The 22,812-nt window shown below is 38.7% G+C and overlaps 1 pseudogene; it reads right to left on the bottom strand.

Annotated features, from left to right (window-relative positions):
• The window catches only part of LOC109489485, a 43,218-nt pseudogene that overhangs the window by 17,138 nt on the left and 3,268 nt on the right, over positions 1-22,812 (bottom strand).

The raw sequence follows: 22,812 nt of genomic DNA on the forward strand, positions 1-22,812 counted from the left end.
TCTAACTACTAAGACACTTTTAGCCTTTCATTCTCTTCCTGCCCTCTAAGGAACTTCTAGTAATAGGGACCAAATTTCTTTTCAAAAGTTGAGCCACATGGTCTGACAAAGAATTTTGTGCAACTTTCACATATGAAAATTTGGGAGGAGACATAATTTAGACATCAAAATGTTAGGGTTTGGTGAATATGAACAACGGGACAGAATACTTCAATAGCCAAAATGTACTCACTACAGTCACATGGGGAAAAAAAAGACATTTTTGCCATTCACTAAGTAATTTTACCGTAACAATTGTTGGACTTATAAATGTCCCTTTTAACTGGATGTCTTCTCCTTTTTTGTCTGGTGAACTCCTTCCTACTTATTCTTCAAGACTCCACTTCATCATCACCTCTAGGGGGAACGGATCTTCACTGACATACCCGGGCACAGACACTTAACTTTCTCTGTGTTCCTTAAATGTACATTTAATATGCCCTTTTACCATATCCTTCTGAATGCTAATAATGTAATGACCTATTTATGAATCGTCCTTCCCATTAGACTATTTGCTTCTATGGTAGTATCCCAACATGGCCCTCAATGAACCTCAAATTCTGGCGTTCTTATCTTTGTGTAGTTCTCGCCCACAATGAGCCTTGGTTGGTGTATACCAGTGATATGCTGTAGCCAGCCTGCATGAGTTCTCAAGAATCAACTGTGCTCAATGATTCATTAGTTCTATATAACACCCCGTGCTAATAATGTACTATACCTTGGCTAATTGAATTTAAGTTAAAAACATAAATAAATAAATAAATAAATAAATAAATAAATAAATAAATAATTTTTAAAAAGAAAAAAAAGAATCAACTGTGCTCCTCTCTTCCAAATTCTGTGTTCATCGATGTTACCTTGGCTTGAAATCAGCCAAAGTGGAACTATTTACACTAGGAAAATTAGCAAATGTTACAAATTAATGGAAGTTTTCTGTTTTTTGGGAGAGTGAATTTTGCAATATCTCTCCTTCTGATTCACAGTAACAAATAGAACGCAGGGGAAAAGATTTTGCGTCGATGCTGGACTTAGCTTCAAAGAGGACCGGCAGCTTCTACGTTCTCCCCTTGAATACTGAATTTGCCACCATGTATTAAGATCAGTTACCTGATAGATGGACACTGAACAGGTTCATGTGAAGAGGAAGAAGTCTTGAGATTATATGTAAAAGGAGAAAAGCCCATTCATCCCAGCATCCCAAATAAGCCTCCAGATGACTCCAGTCACAGTCACCACCATTTCACTATAACCACATAAGAGAAATCAACAAACATCAGAAGAACCACAAAGTCACCTACAGAATTACAAAAAATGGTAATAGTTGCTATTGTTTGCTCTTTTTTTTTTAAGATTTTTTATTTATTTATTTGACAGAGAGAGAGACAGCCAGCAAGAGAGGGAACACAAGCAGGGGGAGTGGGAGAGGAAGAAGCAGGCTGCCAGGGAGCCCGATGTGGGGCTCGATGTGGGGCTCGATCCCAGGACTCTGGGATCACGCCCTGAGCTGAAGGCAGACGCTTAACGACTGAGCCACCCAGGTGCCCCATTAGTTGCTATTGTTTTAAGCCATCAAGTTTGGGAATTGGTGATAAGGAACCATTATTAAATTAACTTAAAAAGCTTCCCATGTCAAGAGCCATATTTCATTTGCCTGTGTATCCACAATATCTGAACAGCTACCCAATGAGTACATGCTGGATAGAGAGCAGATATTGTCTCTTTTTTTTTTCAGTACTTCTGTAAAGTAGTACCTGCCCATCTATTTCACTATGATGAAGAAATATACCCCTTCATAATAATATGACACTGTATGACAATAATTAAAGAAAGAAAATTAGTTCCTAACAAAGACGGATCCTTACTGGACAAACACTATAACCTCTTTCAATATTGAAATGACCTACTGAAATTGGCTAACATGTCTACCCTCTCTCTTGGTAAGTACCAAAGGTCTCTACTCTTCTACCTGACTTTCTTAAGGGTTTTCCTCCCATGATGACATCAAGGCAAGATTCCTGGAAGGAGGAAATATCTGAGATATTTGGTGTATGTAAAAAGAAAGACTGATTTTGGTCTCAGGTGTGGTAGTAATCTAGTTTCTACTTCTGACTATGCAGTGTGTGGCAAATGACAAAATCTTCTTTTGAACTCTGAGCTTGTATCTTTTTTCCATAATAAAATGTTTCTCTTTTATCTATTTACTATTTGGTTATTTCCTGTACTTTCTCCTCCTTTCCTTTGTTCTAGTCTGTTTTTCATCCCTACATATGTTTCCTCTTTTATATATTGCTATGCTCCGTAGCCCTGTAAATTACCTACTAAAAATTAATCGTTTTGCAAAATGCATTATATATATATCCCATTAATCCTTTTATCAAACCCATGACTAGGCATTATTATTTTCAGTGTATAGGTAAGGCTCACAGAGATAAGTAACCCGTTCAAAATCTCAGCCAACAGTAGAGCCAGATGTGCAGCTGGTTCCAAATGTACTCAGATCTACACAGCCATAAAACATAAGAAGTGGGATATTGGGGAAGAGGTTAAATACAGTTAATTCATACTTTTAAAAAAAGGAGGAAACTGAAGAAAACAAGCAGATGTGTATTTTGCATGAAGATACACAGAAACTTGTTAAACATTGTACAGATAGACTTACTCAAACATTTTCAATTCCACTTCTACTCTGGGGGTATATAAGGAAACTATTCTCTTTTTCGTAGAACCCTTACTCTGCAGGATCAAAATGAGCAAACGGTGACCACATAAGTAAGAAAGTAAATTAAAATGTGCTTATAACTGCATTCTTGCGACTGACATAAAACTCTGTACCACAGCCATTCCTTAGAAGCCAGCTCACGGGATCAGACAGTCAGGCAAGCCCATTTTTAAATTCTGCATCTCAAGACCCACAGTATAGAACATACTGATGAGGTCTTTTATACCCAACCTTAGCTGCCACTTCACTATAGCAAAAGGGAATTGCCTACAGTTTTTGTCCAACTCACTGCTGTGGACTCCACAGCTTGCAGAGACCTGGTCTAGAGTCGTAGGTGTCTGAATCATACAGGTGGTCCAGACAACTTGAGGATGAGGCAGGGATCAGTACTCTTTGGTGAGCTACATAACCATCAAATGCTGCCACACAGGAAATGGGCCCAAAAAAGTTTCAGGAGGGTACAATTTTGTCTTTGTAATCCATTGTCAAAGGGTACTTAAATATTAAGGCAAAGTCAAGGCATGAAATTACATAAAATCATAAGTACTTATGAATAATAATGTCCTTAATACTTGAATACTTATTACATGTCAGGAACTTCATATAGCTCATCTCATTCCATCATTGCAACGCATCAGAGCAGCTGGTGTTAACAGATACCCTTTTCACAGTAGATAAACAGGCTCTGAGATGCTTGGCGTCTTTCCTAACTGCTAGCTGGTTAAGTGAGAGTCAGGACGTGAACTTTTAGTCATTTTGTTAAATAGGCAGAATGATCTAGTGATTTATAAAGCAGGATTCTGGATCCAGATTGCTACATAAAAATCCCAGCTCTGCCACACACTAGCTGTATGACTTGGTTAAGTCACTGTGCCTCAGTTTCCTCATCTGTAAAATGGGGATCATAATAGCTTCTACCTCATGATACTATTATTTTGTTATTGTTAGGACTGGATTAGTTAATACATAAAAATGTGTAAATAGTATGTATGTATAATACACATAATATACCCAGTGCCTGACATATACACTATACAAGCATTACCAATTAATATTGATTCCAAATCCACCGTTTTATTTCTACCACCACTCCCCCTTGTGGGCATGTGTGTGTGTGTGTGTGTGTGTGTGTGTGTGTGTGTGTGTGTCTGGTGGGGTTCTAAAACCTGGAATGGAGGTGGAAGGTAGGACTGAGAGAGAGAGGACTGGAGATGGCAGCAGAGAGCTTCTAGCAGGTATGTTTAGGCTCTGACCCAATCACTGACTAAAAGAAGCTTGGTGCAGCTCTTTGAAGGCAGGAAAGTAAGGAAGCCCTAAGTTCTACAGTCCTATTTTGAGACTAAATCAGTATAACATTTTCGCCCAAACAGGAAATGGTGATTCCAACTTGGACGGTGTAGCTTTTTCCTGAGGCTGTTCAATCCATTCACAGTTGATCAAAATGAAATCTCCGGAAGTTCTGAAAAACCTAATTACAATTCAGATCACAATGTCAGTTTTCTGACCTCCCAAGCTCAGTACCTGTGTTCTATCTTGAATGCTTTACCCACTTACATTTATAGAAAGCTTTGTCAATATCGTTGACTATTTTAGGTGATATACCTAAAGGTGGAATTAAGAAAAAGGATTTAACATTTTAAGGCTACCATGCATATTGCCAAACCGCTTTCCAGAAAAGTTACCCCAAATCACACTGGTTCAGCCACTCCCACCTACCACTTATTATCATGATTCAAAAGGAGAAATCTTTGCTAGTGTTAAAGGAGAAAATACCACCTGGTTGATTTCTTTTATTATTACCAAGGTCAATTTTTTCTATTTGGAAGACATTTGTATTATTTATTTTAACTGTATTTTTTTGTCTTTAGCCAGCTTTTCTGTTCGGAGATTCTACTTTATTTAATGATTTATGCAAGATCTTTCCACGATAATATTGTTTCTTCATTAGTTTCATGGAAAATGTTTTCCCAGTAAGTTATTTGCATATTAATTTATTTACTTTTAAATTCTTTTAATTTAAATTCTACATTTTTAAAAAATTTTTTAAAGATTTTATTTATCCATTTGAGACAGAGAGAGAGAGAGAAAACACAAGCCAGGGGGAGGGGAGAGGCAGAGGGAGAGGGAAAAGCAGACTCCCTGCTGAGCAGGGACCCTGATGCAGGGCTCAATACCAGGACCCGGAGATCACGACCTGAGCCAAAGGCAGATGCTTACCCGAGCCATCCAGGCGCTCCAACTTTTTAAATTTTTTTAATTTTTAATAAGAATTCAAAAATTATTTTATACCTTCCTGTATCGAATTGAGGTATTTAAGAAACATACCACTCATATTCTTTTGGTCAAAATATGTATTTCTTAAAAGAATACACAGAAAGCTAAGTTTTACCAGAATACAAGCTCTTCGAAAAAAGAGATCTGACATATTCACTCATCACTGTGTTCCCAGCACTTGTACCTGTTATATTTGTTGAACAATAAGTGCATTGCTATCTTTCAATTTGCATGAAAGCAGCAAATCAAATTCAAAGATTTCACAAAAATAGGGGGCGCCTGGGTGGCACAGCGGTTAAGCGTCTGCCTTCAGCTCAGGGCGTGATCCCGGTGTTATGGGATCGAGCCCCATATCAGGCTCCTCCGCTATGAGCCTGCTTCTTCCTCTCCCACTCCCCCTGCTTGTGTTCCCTCTCTCGCTGGCTGTTTCTATCTCTGTCAAATAAATAAATAAAATCTTTAAAAAAAAAAAAGAGAGCTTAAAAAAAAAAAGATTTCACAAAAATAAAACAATTATTGCGGACATGCAAAATATGCAGTAACAATGCCTGGATTTCTGGCTGAAGTACATTTCATTGTTAGAACACTAGAATGTTTAAGTTTGGGCCTTTTGTTCTCTTTGTATTTCTCATTTTTCACCACATAAATGAAAATTCTGCATGTCACCTGAGATTTGCCTTATGAAAATATTTCAAAAACAAACCTCTTCCTCTTGATCTCCACTGTCACCACTCTAGATTAAGCCAGCATCATCCTAACTTGAACTCTTGCAATGACCTCTCAATTAGTTCCCCACTTCCTCTTTTGACCTCGTCCAGTACTTTTTGCTATAGAGCCTGGAACATGAGCATCTCAAACCATCAACTGATTATGATGCTCCCTTACTTTCATTGCTTCCCACTGTTTTTAGAATAAAATTTAAAATCCAAAACTCCACATGATCTGATGTAGCCCCATTTGGGGAAGTCAAACCCCACCTCCCCTTGCTGTGCTCAGCCACACTACTGCATTTCAGTTTTCCAAACAGGTCTGACTCATTCCACCTGGGCCTCCCTACTGTCTGCCGCCTCTCCCCACATGGCTCATGCACACCCCTGCCTGGCCAGCTCCTAGTCACGTGGTCCCTTTCTGAGCATCACCTTCCCCATGGTCCGCCATGCTCCAGGCTACATTAGGTCTTAGACTCTTCCTGTACATGTGCTACATCGTACTTGTGCAGCATTCTTCATAGTCTGTAATTATATACTTACTTGCGTAATTCTTTGCTTTACCTCTCTCTCCCCTACTAGGTAGAAAGTTCGTGGACAAAAGGTTTGGTCTGTTTTGCTCATCATATCTCTACTACCTACCACGGAACCTGGCACCTATTTGGCACTCAACAAATACAAAATGAGTAAATGAATGAAGAACAGCTCAAGGCCATCCTCTGCCAGGAAGCCTTCCTCACTGATGCCCAGACTACAGTATGCTTCCCTTTTTGAATATACGGTAGCATTCTCATCTATGTTGTCCCAAATGAATTCTTACGTTGTAATACATAATGTTTCTTGTTATTTTTCTAAGTCTGCTTATTTTCTCAGCTACAGTCTTCCCCCTTCCCTCCTCTAACACTGGCCTCAGAGCTGGTTCTCAAACATTCTTGGCTCACCCTTACTCAGAGACCTTGCATTTGCTGTTCTCATTCAGAACACTTCTTCCCCACATATTTGAATGATTCCTTCCCAGTCACTCAGCCTCAAAGGTCATCTCCTCAGGTAGACTCTGCCTCTCCGATAACCGATCCTACTTGACTGTTCCTCCCAGCTCTCATCGCTACCTCCCGTTACAGTACACATTTACACACTTGTTTATTATCTGTCTCCCTTATCAGAACACAGGCCCAAGAGGATATGACAATTTGTTTGGTTCCCACTGTATACCTGGCATATAGTATTTATTATATACTGGCATATAAATATTTATTAAATGTCTCAATACCAGCTCCAATAAGATCCAAAGCTCCCACTCAGATCAAAATGAGCATGAGTAGATTTCAGCTGGCTTCAGAAGCTAACCCAACCTTCACTTCAGGGTCCTACCTCAGGGAAAGTAGTAGGGATTTCTTAAAAGATTGCTTCTGATGCAAAGAGGAAACTAAAGGAGAGTAGAAAGTTGATGAAAAAGAAGGTGGAGAACAGGAGAGGAGAAATCAAGTCAACTGAATGGGGTGAAAGGGGAAAATATTGGAATTGTAAGGATTTGAAATCTTTTCAAAAGCTACATTAACAACCAGATGGTCAAAGTTTGAGTTGAGGGGCGCCTGGGTGGCACAGCGGTTAAGCGTCTCCCTTCGGCTCAGGGCGTGATCCCGGCGTTACGGGAGCGAGCCCCACATCAGGCTCCTCCACTATGAGCCTGCTTCTTCCTCTCCCACTCCCCCTGCTTGTGTTCCCTCTCTCGCTGGCTGTCTCTATCTCTGTCGAATAAATAAATAAAATCTTTAAAAAAAAAAAGTTTGAGTTGATATTCCTTCTGATAAATGTGGCTCTGAATGAAATGCAACCTCTCTGTTCTGGCAAATCAGCTTGACGCTCATGCATTTGATGTGATACATCATGTAAAGATGTAATTAGAGGAAACTGAAAAAAAAAGAATAAAAAGAGAAAGAATTTAGATCATCATAAAAAAGAAGTTAGATGCCGATATGGGCAAAAACATTTATAGAAGTCTCACAATAAAAGTGAAAAATATTTCCTTTGTTAAACATAACTGATGCTACATTATAAATGTGTTGATCTGTCCAGAGCTCTCAGAAGGAAAAGAGATTAAGATGTTTCCAGATTGAAAACCAACCCCAAATCTGTAACTTTAGATTTGTATATACATGAAAATATAAATAAGGTATGGGTGATAAGGCCTTGTTATAATACAGCAGTAAGAACTGTGATAAATTAGAATGGGTGGGAAGTTTCCTGCTGTTTGATTTTTTGACTCAGAAAGCAAGCAATGGAATAGTTCTTCCTCTGTACCTGATCACCTGATATGAGATTAGAATTCTGGGGCGCCTGGGTGGCACAGCGGTTAAGCGTCTGCCTTCAGCACAGGGCGTGATCCCGGCGTTCTGGGATCGAGCCCCACATCAGGCTCCTGTGCTATGAGCCTGCTTCTTCCTCTCCCACTCCCCCTGCTTGTGTTCCCTCTCTCGCTGGCTGTCTCTATCTCTGTCAAGTAAATAAATAAAATCTTTAAAAAAAAAAAAAAGAATTCTGTTCGCAGTTTAATATTCAATTCTTGGGGAGAAAACAGTCACGTCTATAAAAATATCAAGTATAGTTTCAGAATCTATGATTATCTGAAATAAGCTCGCTTCCACCACTAGCCATTTAACTAACTTACATATCCAAAAATTTTTAACTCTTATCAGCAGTAAGGTCTTAAAGTTCTCATTTTCTTCCTTTATATACAAAAAATTCAGGCAATGAAAATCTCAAAATAAAACTGAGAAAAATTTTCCTTTGTTAATATAAGGTGAATATTTACATCACAAATCAAGACTTAGAAAAGAAAAAGAAGTATGTATAAAGCCAAACTCATAACTGAAGAAAATGCAAATCATGGGGTAGGAAAGTAAAGAAAACAATATATTATGTATCACTGGCATCTATGCATTTCTGTTTTCATTCATCTTTCTCTCTGAATAGCCTAGCCACCCATTAGTAAGAAACGATAGTTTACATGAATTATTTTAACTACATTCCCAACAAATAGTCAATGTAAACTAGAAAACTTTTTTTATGGAACAACAAACTCAAAGCACATCATTTTACCTCTGGTCTAATTTGAGAAGCCCATGCAATTAAGATTTATAGCCTTTTTTCATCACTTTCTGGAGCTCCAAAAGTTTTATTAGACATCTCCTCTCTTACTGCTTCTCCCTTGCTAAAATGAAATTTACTAGGCCAAAGAAAGAGAAAAGAATGCAGGAGATCAAAGGGTAAATTTCTTTCTTCACTGACATTTTAAAAGGAACTATGAAATTTTGCTTGTGAATGGCATTCATGATCCCCACCATGATTTTAAAAAGTGGAAAGCAGAAGAGTGAAAAAAAATATACCAGTGTTAAAGCCTACCAAGTGCATTGATGATTATGTTATCATTTTATTAATTAGATTCTGTTAGGCAGAATTCAGCATTTCCACCCCGGAGGTTGATGTCACTGTGAATTCTTTTTTTTTTTTTTTTTAAGATTTTATTTATTTATTCGACAAAGATAGAGACAGCCAGCGAGAGAGGGAACACAAGCAAGGGGAGAGGGAGAGGAAGAAGCAGGCTCATAGCAGAGGAGCCTGACGTGGGGGCTCGATCCCACAACGCCGGGATCACGCCCTGAGCTGAAGGCAGACGCTTAACCGCTGTGCCACCCAGGCGCCCCAGTCACTGTGAATTCTTGAAAGAGAAAGCAGGATTAGAATATTTGAAAGATATTTATGACTCTATCATGATGTTGCCTACGTTTGGGTGAGAAAAAAATGATTTTATGATCGTCTGGTTAGTTATTTTATAATCAATATTTGAAGATGTTGTTATACACTGTATTAGTTCACTTGGGCTGCTATCAGAGCCCTGGAAGACTTAAACAACAGAAATTTATTTCTCCAGTTATGAAGGCTGGGCAGTCCAAGATCAAGGTGCTAGCAAAGCTGGCTTCATTCTGAATCCTTTTCTCTTAGCTTGTAAGTGGCAGCCATCTTCCCATGTGCTCCCATGATCTCTTCTTTGTGCATGCACAGAGAGAGAGAAAGAGAAAGAAAGAGAGACAGAGAAAGAGAGAGAGAGAGATCGATCCCTAGTATTTCTTTTTATAAGAGCACTAAAACCATCAGACCAGGGTTCTATCCTCATGACCTCATCCAGACCTAATTATCTCCCAAAGACCTCATCTTCAAATACCATCACACTGGGGGTAAGAGCTTCAACTTATGAATGGGGGGGCATAAATATTCAATTTATAACATGCACCATGAAGCACATATGTCATTTTGTTCTTCCAGTCACTAAATAATACATATTCTAAGGATAAAAAATCCAAGGTTGAAATAATTTAGATTACAAAAAATATGTGTATATATAAATGTCTAGTCCAGTCACACCATACAATTTAACAAACATCAATTAAGTGATGAATATATTCATTTTACAGGTGTCACACTTGAGAACCACAGAACTGAAGTCTTGCTCCAGGTCACAGAACTGATTGGTGATAAGGTCAGTCTGCTGATAACTAGTCCAGTACTCTTGCCAATAAACCCACATCATCCCTAACTGGCATGAATACATTTCTACATGTCAGTCAATAGAACATCTCATAACCCTGGATCATATTACAGTTTGAGGCGTAAGCCCTAGGCTCTACACTCCTGACCTCTGGAGTCTGATGGCTCACCCTGAGCAGAGAAAGAAGTCAAGAACCTGATCCCTGTCCCAAGATGCCACAGAGGACTGCACTGGCAGACATCCCCAGTGCAACTGAAGAGGGCTTTGAGCAAGTTCCTTAAAACTTTCTGCAGACACATAGCTGCAGAAACAAGCTTATCCTGAGCAGCATAGGAAACATGGAGTTGTCCAAGTTGCAAAGAACCCAGAAGCCATTTTAAATAGAGATAGACTCGATGGGGGCTAACTGGCCCTGGGAGGAGTTCCTGAGAGCTTCTGATGCAAGGGGCTGATGTGACCAAAGACTCCCAAGTACTGCCACAGAAGGCACTGGCAAGGCCAGAAATGAGGGAAACCCACCGCAGCAGACGCCTGGTCAGACTAGCCACCAGAGGACACTGTTCTCAATTCTTTTCTTTCAGAACACGAGCCTCAATTGCACTTAGTTAATTATGGAATTACATGGTCAAAATCTGCCTTCCCAGATAGATTATAACCCCACAAGGTCAGGAACAATCTATATGTTATCTTCATATTTTCCCCCAACACCTAGATTAGCATCTAGTCTATAGTAACTGCTCAATAAATAGTTATTCAATTGAGGAAAAGGAGCATCAACTAGCTTTACTAATGTCTTTGGGATAAAGAATGGTAAGACACTTGGGACACCTAGGTGGCTCAGTCGGAAGTGTCTGCCTTCAGCTCAGGTCATGATCCCAGGTCTTAGGATCGAGTCCTACACAGGGCTCCTTGCTCAGCAGGAACCCTGTTTCTCCCACTGCCTGTTGCTCCCCCAGCTTGTGCTCACTTGCGTGTGCGCACGCGCTCTCTCTCTCTCTCTCTCTCTCTCTGACAAGTAAATAAATAACACCTTGGGGAAAAAAAAATAACAAGACATGTAAGCTAAAAAGTGGAAATAGAAACTTTTAGCCTTCCATTACATTCTTCCTGGAGCAATTTGTCTCAAAATATGATGAAGCTGTAAGCCCAGAAATGACTGAAAGCTTGAGTAATTACAACAATAACAACAATAATTTACATATGTATATCACTTTATTCTTCCCAAATAATAACATATTATTATTTAGTTTTCATGATATAACTATTCCCATTTTAAGATGAAGAGGCTGAACTTCAGGGACGTTATAATTTGTCCAGCATCACAAAGCTAATGAAGTACAGAACCAGGATCCAAATCCAGATCAAACAATTCCACATCTGCTATTCTTTCCACTTCAACTACATTAAAATAACAAAAATATTAGTAAATGCGGATTCTGAAATAAATGAGGGAAATAACCATTTTAAAATTAGCAAACTTCTGTCTTCCAGACTAGAAATTTGAATTCATTTTTGTGTCAGACAGTCCCTTTGTTCTGGGAAAAGCAAAAGAAAAAATATTTGAGAGAGGCTCTGCTGTTATGCAGATAGGAAGCACACATCCACCCACCTTGCTTGGGGAAGACCCAAACGCAGTGACACATCCCTAATGTCAACACTACCTTTATTCACTCCATATTCACTGAGTACCTCTGTGTGCTGGTCACCATTCAAAATGAGACAGTGTACCATATAATGTCACCTGGGAGAGTCTAACAACTCCTTATTCCTGCAAATTATGTTTCAGAGCGAGAAATGTTTCCTTCTCAGTAAGCATGCCGTCTGTCCTATTAAACCTATGTCCTATTTGGGCCTCCCTGCAGAATGCGATGTGTTGATGTTTGAGTTCTTTGTAGGAGCCAGGATATTGGGAGAAAGAAAACTACAAGAGGAAGTGTGAGCTTGAACCTCCTTTCTGTCCTGCTCAAGGAAAGACCATGAAAAGGACACTGGTGGGGTTTGGGACCCTGTGACCCAGGGTAGTGTGCAGAGACCTACTGAAACTTTATTTAAGAAAAGCCCAGAAACTGGGAAGCACAAATGTGTGGGTCTGGTGTTCTGATGATTTGGGGGAGCTGAAGGTTAAACCTACACCAAATAGGGGTAGGTTTTTCCTTTAAGTAAATGGATACTCCCAGTTGGATACTCACTATGGAGAGACATTAATTCCAGTAGAGTACCATGGTGACTTTACATAGAATGTGGGAAACTGTTTCCTGTCTCTGGGGCCTAGGGGAATTTTGCAGGGTTTCCATTGCTTGGGAACTTCCTATAGGTGGGGTGATGGGGAGGAACTGGTCTCTGTTAGGTGGTGGCCAACTGGAAGCTAAGCAATTTTGAGGGCTCTAAGAAAAGCCACAGTTAGAAAAGCAGTTATTTAAATTTTACTACTTACGTGTTTGGTCTCAGTTGTGTTACAGGGAATTATGGAAGGGCCTGCCCCACAGTTCATACAGGTTGGTAAATGGGAGAACAGGGGTCAAGGGGAGAGTGTGAAGATGGTCCCCAAGAGATGACAGGGTGACCAGAGCTGCCCAGCCCTACGTGTTGGTGATTGGAGAAGGAAAGACCAGGGACCTAGAAGAAGTAGGTGGGGAGCAAGATTCCTCATAGAGAGTTCTCAGTGTAGTGGGAGAACAGTTTAGGCAGGTGGCGCTAATCTCCAGCATTTGGTTCAAAAAGAGGGTAGCTGTTCACACTTTAATAATTTAAGCAGTTAAAAAAAATTGTTTAATTAAAAAGATGTCTCTACTTTGGAATCATAGTGATGCCTCAGACATGTGGGTAAAAGTCCTCTGCCCCTAACTGCTCCCCCACCTCAGACTGCACAGGGCAGTAGGCCCATTGAAAAAAGATTCCCATAACTCTGAGACACAAACAACAAAAGACTTTACAGACAATTACATGTCATGTCTGAAATACTAAATTATGCCAATGGAGTAATTTGCTCACCCTCAGCTGTCTCTTCTTGCTAACTGTTCTCTCTCTATGGAGCCAGGATTCTCTGATAGACTCTTGTCTTAAGGAATCCCTGGGCCTCCCCAGAGGCAAGGTCCAGCCCCACCCAAGGAAGCCCACCTGCTTCTCCCTCCAGAGCAAGAGGTGACCTACAGAACATCCTTGAGCAGGAATTAACCACCTGAAAAAATAAAGGGACTCATCTATTCATCACATGTAAAAAGAATATAGTCCCTTCTTCATGCACCTAATTTAATCACAATTTAGTGTACATTTTCAGAGTAAATGGACACTCATCTTCTATTTTGTGTACATGTATGTGCAAAAAATCAGGAAGAGATATAGAAATTGCACTTGCAGAATATTAAGCACAGCCCACTGGTTTCTATTTAAATGAAAATAACCTCTCATTAGCATTTCATAGTTAAAAACAAAGACTTAAATCAGACTTGGGTTTCAATGTCATGCTCCACCATGGATTCTGTAGTATCCTGAGGATAGTTATTTCTTATCCCCAAGCCTCAGCTGCTCTGACTGCAAAATGGACCTGACAATTTATCTGCTTCTGAGAGTGGCTGTAAGGAGTAAATTATTTAATGCACATGAAACATTTAGAAACAGGCCTGGCATCTGGTAAGTGCTCAAAAATTTTACTATTCATATTTCATTATTTCTAAAATGTCGCTGAAATTCAGGTGCTACTTACTGGGGCATCCCAAAAGACAGACTTAGAGGAAAGCACTACTAGGTAAGACTCTGAACAGTACCCTAACTGTGCTTTGGCTACATCACTTGCCACTTCCATCAGCTGCTTTTTTGGTAGCATGCTGGAAAATCAACCACAGTACCCTGACACCCACACCCCAGCAGCTCTCTAAATCAGTTGTTCTAAAATGAGTCAGCATACATCCAAGCATGTTGGCCATTCATCTGATGTCCACAGGCTGCAAGTTCCCAAACAAACTCCGGCTAACATGCACTGGCAGCATGCCAGAGGCCAGGGGGCGTGGGTGCACGGTCCACACCTCCCCAGCTCTGGGTTCAGGGTTCTTCCGGTACAGACACGGAGCCTGTGTCTGCAAAAAGACAAGAGTGGTGCAGGAACAGTCTGCCAGAGGAAGCATCTTCTGCCCACATTCTGCCTCACTGTAACCAGCGTTCCAGGTCCCACCAAAATTCACTACCACTAATTTCACACAATTGGCTGAGGTATCTATAAAAATGTTTCTGTCTACTCCTGGGTATATTTTTCTCCTTGAGTAACTAAATGTAACACTTGTTAAAATTTGTTTCATTTTGTTTTCCTGGAATAAAAATGAGCTCATTCTTGTTTTCCATGCCCAGAAGTTACAGTAACAGGAGCACCTTCATCTCCAGTTCCCTAGGGGAAGTTGGGGAAGCTCAAAAAGCAGGGTCGAGGCAGGACTATAAAGCCAATAGTGATGAAATCAGGTTTCAGAATGAGTTTAGAAAATTTGACTTAAACTAACAAGGTGCTTTTTGGTTGTTAAAGATATCCATTTACGTTTCTTAAAAAATGATTATACACATTTAGGACAGAAAGGCACTGGCTTACCTAGGTTTAAAAAGAGAGAGAAAGATCCTAGTTGATCATGCCTAAAATGAGCCAATGCAAGTAATGTGCTTGCCAAAAAGCAGCACTTTCCCAGCACTACCACAGCACTGCGCCGGATTACCACAGCTTAAAGAACCAGACAAACTAGATCTGTCTCTTCTTTCTCACCTCCCTGCTCAGCCCACTGCTAACTAAGTTCTGTACCACCCCCGCCCCAGCACCTCTCAAATTGTGACTGCCAAAAGTCACCAGTGACCACAAATTGGCAAATCAGTGGACTTGTTTCCAGTCTTAGAACCTGCCCCCTTTCGGTATTTGACATTGTTGACCACGCCTCACTTTCTTCCTTTGGCTTCTCTGAAGCTGTTCTGTTGTTCCTCCTGACACCCTGGCCACCTCTTTTTAGCCCCCTTGTCCTTCTGTCCTTCAATGCTACCTGTAACTGAAGGTTCAGTCCTTGTCCCTGTTCTCTACACACACCACCTAGTGATCTCAGCTACCCCCACTTCAGCCATCACCAGGAGGATAAGAAACCCCAGATCTATCAGTCTAGACCAGACCCTGAGCACTTGATATATCCACCTGCATCCTGGAGAACCACACCTGGTTCTTGCTACTTCTCCAGCCCTTGGTTCTCCTTTTCTTCCTGTTCCCATACTCTTATCCTAACAAAGAGCACCACCATCCATCCAGTGGCCTAAATCAGAAACCTCAAGACCTCTTCAGATTCTCTCAATCCTTTACCTACTACACTGAATCAGTGATAAAAATTCTGCTCCTTAGCTTGTTTTCTATTTACCTCTTCCTCTCCTCCTTCACTTTTGATTTATATGAGAGAAGGAGAATTCTGTGGTTCTTAACCTCTGGGGTCTATGAAGATCATCTCTTATGTTGCCTGCCTCAAACTACATCATTCAATGTTTCTTCTCCTGAAAAAGCTCAATGTTCTATATACTTTAGAAAAAAACTTTGATCAAAACAATGTTTTAAAGAATGTGGGACTAATGCAGATAGGGAAAGAATAAGGAATAACTTCTATTCCTCGATCTTAAGGCATCTTGTAGGAACCAACCAATATTAAGAACTCGGTAACAAAAGAATGACCACTATTTATTCATTCTTTCTTTCCACAAATATTCACTGACTCTTCATTTCGTGCTAGGTGTTCTTCTGAATGCAAGATGGTCGAGACGGGGTAGGGTCGGTAACAGATGATGAAGAACTCAATAAATGAGAAAATATCACAGTAGTAAGTGTTATGCAGAGTTTAACAGAGAATGACGTGGAAGCTACTTTAGACTAAACAGTCAGGCAAGGTCTCTCTAAGGGAATGCCATGTAAACTGAGACCTGAATGGTAAAAAGGAGGCAGCCATGGGAGGATCAGGAGAAAAAGCACTGCATGCCAAGAAAACTTTTGTGTAAAGGTCCTGAGGCAGAAAAAAGCTGGGCGCTGGAGAAATAAAGAGAAGGCAGCTATGGTTGGAACTCCGTGAGCAAGGGGCACAACTGGGTCACATGTCAGATATCCATAAACTTCAAAATAATTGTACAGGGGAGTTTTTATTATTACCACTTAAAAGCTAAGGAAATGGAAGTTAAGAAAATTTAACTTCATGCAGTGAGAAAGGAAGACCAGATTTTTCTTTGTGGTATCTCTGATTCCAAAACATGTTGCTTTCGTATAGGGGACGATTCAAGTAAACCCAAGATTTGTGACATTCTGGAAAATTTCCACATCAGTCTAGCCCCAAACTCTGCCCCAATTTCAACTCTTTATCATAGTGATAACTGATTTCCCCTGATCTTTTTATAAACAAGGAAGGCTTTTATGACACCTCTCTTATCAACGAAGTCACTGAAATGTGTGAAACATGGGAAGCCCAAGGGTTACAAAAGTAAGTCTAGGGTTCGTACTTTTTAAAAAATATATTTGTGTTTTCCAAGTACAAAAATAATATGTGAATATTTAAATTAAGGTAATATAGACATACATAAGGGAGAAAAAATGTCCCATGAATCTATTTTTTAAATTGGTTTCTACTTGGGGTTTACAATTTAGTTTTATTTTGCTGTATTTGTTTATTATTTAATTTCATGTGATTTTAAACATGCCTGAGGGCATTAAGGATAATATAATAATTATATCATCACCCAACTCAAGAAATGGAACATTAGCAATATAACGAAGCTTTTCACATTTCCATCTCCACTTGCACTTCTTCCTTTCTAGCAAATATAATCACTACTTTTAATTTGATGTTTGTTATTCCATGTGCTTTTTCATTCTTGTCTTCATTTTTTATATTCTTTTTCTCAAATGGAAGAAGAGTTGAAGCAGAATAACTGACAAACTGGTGAAGGTCAAATGAGGGGTAGTGGAACAGTGTGAAGCCCCTGGGAGTCCCAGAAGTTGAAGAACTGTGAACCCTCTGGAAGGCTCTTTCTTCCTGAAGACCAATGGGTATTCACAGGAAAGACAAAAAGGTACATTGTAGAACTTTCATACATTGCTCTTGAGAATGAAAAGTACAGCCAGTTTCTTATAAATTTAAACACACACTGGGGCACCTGGGTGGTTCAGTCAGTTAAGCATCTGCCTTCAGTTCAGGTCATGATCCCAGTGTCCTCAGATGAGCCCCGAGTTGGGCTCCCTGCTCAGCAAGGAGTCTGCTTCTCCCTCTGCCCCTCCCCCCTGCTCGTGCTCACTCTCTCCCTCAAATAAATAAATAAAATCTTTAAAAAAAAAATTAACACACACCAATCGTTTCATCCAACAATCCACTTTTAGGTATCTATTCAGAAAAAATTAAAACTTATGTTCCCACAAAATCTGCATGTAAATATTTATACCAGCTTTATTAATAAGCACCCAAAACTGGAAATAATCCAGAGGTTCTTTACTGATGAATGGACAAACTATGTGGTACACACATTCAATGAAATGCCATTTAGCAATAAAAAACAATGAACTGTTCATAACAACACGAATAAATCTTAAATGCATTTTACTAAGTGAAAGAAGCCAGGATGAAAAGGCTTCATATAATTCCATTTGTATAATGCTCTGGAATTACATGGATGGGAAACAAATAAGTAGACACCAGGCACTGTGAGGGGTTGACTACAAAGGAACAGAACAGGGAATTGGGGGGGGCTAATGGAATAGAATGGAAATGTGGTGAAGGATATATAACTCTATGAATTTGGCAAAAATCCACTGAACTGTACATCACTGAGTAAATTTTGCTTTCCATAAATTAAAACCAATCGGTGAGGATGTGGGAAAGATGCAATGCAGACTGTGAGTATTACAAATGAATAACATAACCACAATGAAGGAGAACGGAGTAAAAAGTTGCTGATGTAACTTTGGAAAACAGTGTACTGCTAGATACTGTAAGACTCAAAACAAAAATAATTTAAACACTGTACTCTAATTGACAACTTTGTTTCTTCCAAGAGTATAGATTTGCAATTCTAAAACTACTTTATTTGTATATTAGGTGAACAAAAACACAAACACACTGCAGATAATGGAAGGAAGATTTCTCACTGTTGGAGAAAAAAGAAATAAGTGTCAAGGCAAGAATATAACACATAGTATTATTTTTATGTATGCAGAGAGAGAGAAACAGAAATATATATGTATGTACACGCATGAGTAAGTGTACCTACTTATATTTCCTACTTCCATTCACTGAAGGAAACCAGAAACAGTGATACTTAGCATACCTAGCACCCAGACCTTGGTTTCTAAATATCATTCTTCAAGATGGTATTTTCCTGGCTGACTCCAGTGCTGGGGTAGAGAAAATGTAAAGGATACTGGAGCATCTTGTGTTGCCAGAAAGTAAGAAAGTGGCAAAACAAAACAAACAAAAAAACCAACAAAACATATTGAAAGGGCACAGCAGGAGACAACAGCTCCTAATGACCAAAGTTAGAAAAATAACAAAATAAATGATGATACTATTGGATTATAACCCAAACAATAAACTAAGCATCCATGAATCTATACTGATATTAATATATAATTTAAATTAGTAAATAAATGGGGGAGAAGGGACAACTCTTCTGTAGAAAGAAATTTAATTAATAAACAATTAATAAACATAGAAGGAATAAGGGAAATTAAGCATCATTAGAACATCACAATAATAATTATCATAGGCAACATCCACTGATAGAAGCTAAAATAAGTAAATCATGAAACTACTCCATGATTGGTAGTTTTAACATGAAGAAAAATCAATACTGACAACTTTTAAAGTTTTAAGCAGCTACAATAAAAGCAGTACACTACTTTTATTGGGCAAATAATTAATAATATTAGGAACTTTCCTTGAATACATACTATATTCTAGTCACTGTACGAACCACTTTACACGTTAACTCATGTAATCTTCCCAGCAACCCTATCCAATTTGACAAATGAGAAGGAGATTAGATAACTTTCCCAAACTTAACGTGGTTAGGAAATGATGTGTCTGTAATTTAAAACCAGAACTCTCCCAACAGATAAACAGATCTTAGATAGATGATAGATGTCAGATATTATACATATGAGAGAGAGAGAGAAAATATATCTATATGTATTTGCTTATTTCAAACTAGAGTCAAAGTAAAATCAATCCCACAAACAAAACATCAGGGTACTGAAGTGCTAAGGAGAACAAGGAAATATTGGGGCATCACATCTGCCTGGTGTTTTGTCTTTATTAATTAATTTATTTATTTATTTTTGGATTGAGAAAATGATGAGACCAGTGAGGTGATGTGAGAAAAAATGAAAAATTGAAAACTAAGTTTCTTACAAAAGTGAGAGGAGCAAGGATGGTTTTTACCTGGCAGAGAAATCCAACTATTCTTGAAGGCGGTCATCCCTTTTGGAAAATTTGAAGTATCACAGAAGTCTGGAATGGTGAAACTGCTGAGAAGCAAACTGCCCTTTGGAGGCTCACCTCCATTCTCCCAAGGTCTCTGGGAAGTTTGGCCACTGGAGCCACAGTTATCACTGACTATACCAGCCTCTGAGCTACCCTTGGCATAAGTTGCTGTCTTGATAGAATGTTTCTTGCCCAGTATCTTCAGAGTAAGAAGATGCCCTTCTGAGTTAGACTTAATAGAAATAATAGCTCAATTTGGACGTGAAAGAGGAGTCACAACTTAAAGTTTCAATTCAAACATAGTTTGTTTTCTAATACTAGGACAGTAATAATTTTATGTTAATTTATGTCGAATACATACACATATTACAAATACAGGTATTGACTGGCTGAAGAAATTATTTTAATCTTTTTAGGTATCACAATGGAATTATGGTTATGTTACAGAAAGAATCCTTACATTTTAGAGATACATATTTACAAATAAAATGATAAAGTTTCTGGGATTAAGTCAAAATACTGTGAGAGAGAAGATAAAAGACTATAGATGAAACAAGATAGGCTAGGAGCTGATTATTGTTTGACTAGGATAACGAGTTCATAAGTGTTCAATATACTATTGTGTCTCCTTCCGTACATGTGTGAAAGTTTTCATAATAAAAAAGCGTTTAGAAAGAAATACAGATTTTTCTACTATAATTCAATGGAAGGGATATCATAGAAACCTCAAATCACACTCCAAAAACTACCGTATTTGTGGAGGAAAGGTGGAGGTGGAGACCACTTAGAACCATGCCACCTCGAAACCAAAGCGCCGAGAGAAATAATAACAATCCTAATAAAGGCAGCAATACCATTTTTTCAATGTAAAATGTGTAATAAAGAAATACCGAGGTAAACACAAAAGCCTTACCTTTGAACATAATGAGAAGAAATCTGCGCGCGGGAGTGGAGGGAGGCCGTGGCTGCCGGACGGTGAGGGGCTCGGAGCCTCACGGGCGCTCGCAAGATGGCGCCGGGCCAGGTGGTGCGGAAGCTTCCCGCTCCGCCGCTCCGCTCCGGCGGGGAGAACACGCACGTCCCGGATTAGAGGTGCGCAACCCCCGGCGCGACGTACACGCAACACTAACCTTGCTGCCCCACACCCCACCCGCATTGGAAAACCATCTGCCGTGCTAGAACAGACACACTGTGCTGACCTGAAGGAATGTTTTAAACTTTCTAATTTAGTGTATTACCGTTAAACTCACTCCTTCTCTTGGAAACGATTTTCTAGTCTAATTTTTAATGTGCTTTAAAGTAGTATGTTCATATGGAAGTAAAAGATCCAACGATACCAAAATACAAAACGTGAAGCTAAAGTCATCCTTTCCTTGTTCCCCTAGTTTCTACCTAGTTTCACTCCCCAAAGAAAACCATTTTAATTATTTGTTTTTTTAGTTCTAATTTTTTTTATAATTCTAAATAAATGCTTGTTATTTTGAGTTATCTCATTGGTTGACCGACTTTAAACAGGTGTTTGGACTCCTTTATATGAAAGAGAAAGATGTTTACCTACCTTTGCTTCTTCCTCCCAGTTTTTCTTAGCAATGCTTCTTTTTACTTCTTTAATGGTCATATTCTTATTTGTAACAATATAGATATTTCTTGACGCAACATTTGATTCCCGTTTGTAAAATAAGATAATTTACTTGCCTTACTTCACTTCACTATCCAACCTGTTATCTGTAACTCTACTTTTCACATTGTCAAGGCTTATAATGTTTACAATCTGTTACAAGGAAGTGAGTTTTTCAGAGGTTTGTCACAGATTGATTCCAATTCATGTTCAAAATATTATAATTATTATAGTCATCTATTAGTCAACAAATAATGGGATCGATCCCAAAGAAAAAAAGATGTAACCCTATGTCACTAAAAATGAGCTGCTTGATGGATCATGCACAAATTTGTTCTCATTTCTTACAGCTCTATAATTACTCTGTTTGATTTTCTTTACATTAGGCAATGATTTTTTTTCATATTACGCTTTGATTTGTGTTGGGATTTCTAATGATCTTTTTACTCTAGTTTCTTAATTTTACTGTTATAGAAAATTCACTTTCTTCTCAAAGTCGTTCTTTCGTAGCCTATGACTATTTGTTCATATATGAACTAATTTATCTATGTAACTGTGATTTTGGAATTTTATTTTTTTCATGGCACTCTTGATTAAATCCCCAATTTATTGGATCCCATCCCTACCTTTTTTCCTGGATTTCTGTTTTGCTTTGCCAGGGTCCATCTCAAATAATGTTCTTCAGAAAAGATGTATAGAAAGCAAACTTTCTGAAATCTAGTATATTCCAGAATATCATTACTCTGTCTCCACATTCATTCATTGTTTGACTAGGCACATAATTCCATACTTAAAAATTATTTTTCAGAACTTCATGTCTGCCAGTTGGTGAGCAGTCTCACGCCAATCTGATTCTCATTCCTCTGTAGTGACTTTTTTTTTTTTTTAAATCTCTGGAAGATGATGCAACCTATCTTTTACCTCAGGTTTCCTGGAATTTCATGTGTGTCTGGATGTAGAATTCCTAAAATTCAAAATGCTGGCAACTCAGTGGGTTATTTTAATGCAAAGCCATATTATTGATTAGATATAGGCAACTTTCTTATATTGTCTCTCTGTTGATTGTTTTCTCTCTAATTTCTCTTTTCACTTTTCCGGAAGTCCTGTTAAATTTATGGTGGACTTCCTAGATTGCCCTTCAAGTTTTTTTAATTTTATTTCATCTTTTCCATCTTCTTCATCATTTTGTTTTATAAGAGATTTCCTCAAAGTTTTCTTCTGGCATTCCTTTGATTTTATTTTTAATTTTAGCATTTACATGTATTAAATTTTATAAATACAATTTTGTTAACTTTGAAAATTTTATAAATATAATACCTTCTCAAATTGTTCTGAGGGCACTCATTTAAACTGTTTAAAGCTCTTTTCTGGTCCCTGGAGTCAGTTTTTCTGTTTGATTACCTTGGTCTTTATTTGTACTCCTGATTTCCTGAAATAACTGGCACTTC

Source organism: Ailuropoda melanoleuca, chromosome 15 (assembly GCF_002007445.2).
Source record: "Ailuropoda melanoleuca isolate Jingjing chromosome 15, ASM200744v2, whole genome shotgun sequence".
Lineage (NCBI taxonomy): Eukaryota > Metazoa > Chordata > Mammalia > Carnivora > Ursidae > Ailuropoda > Ailuropoda melanoleuca.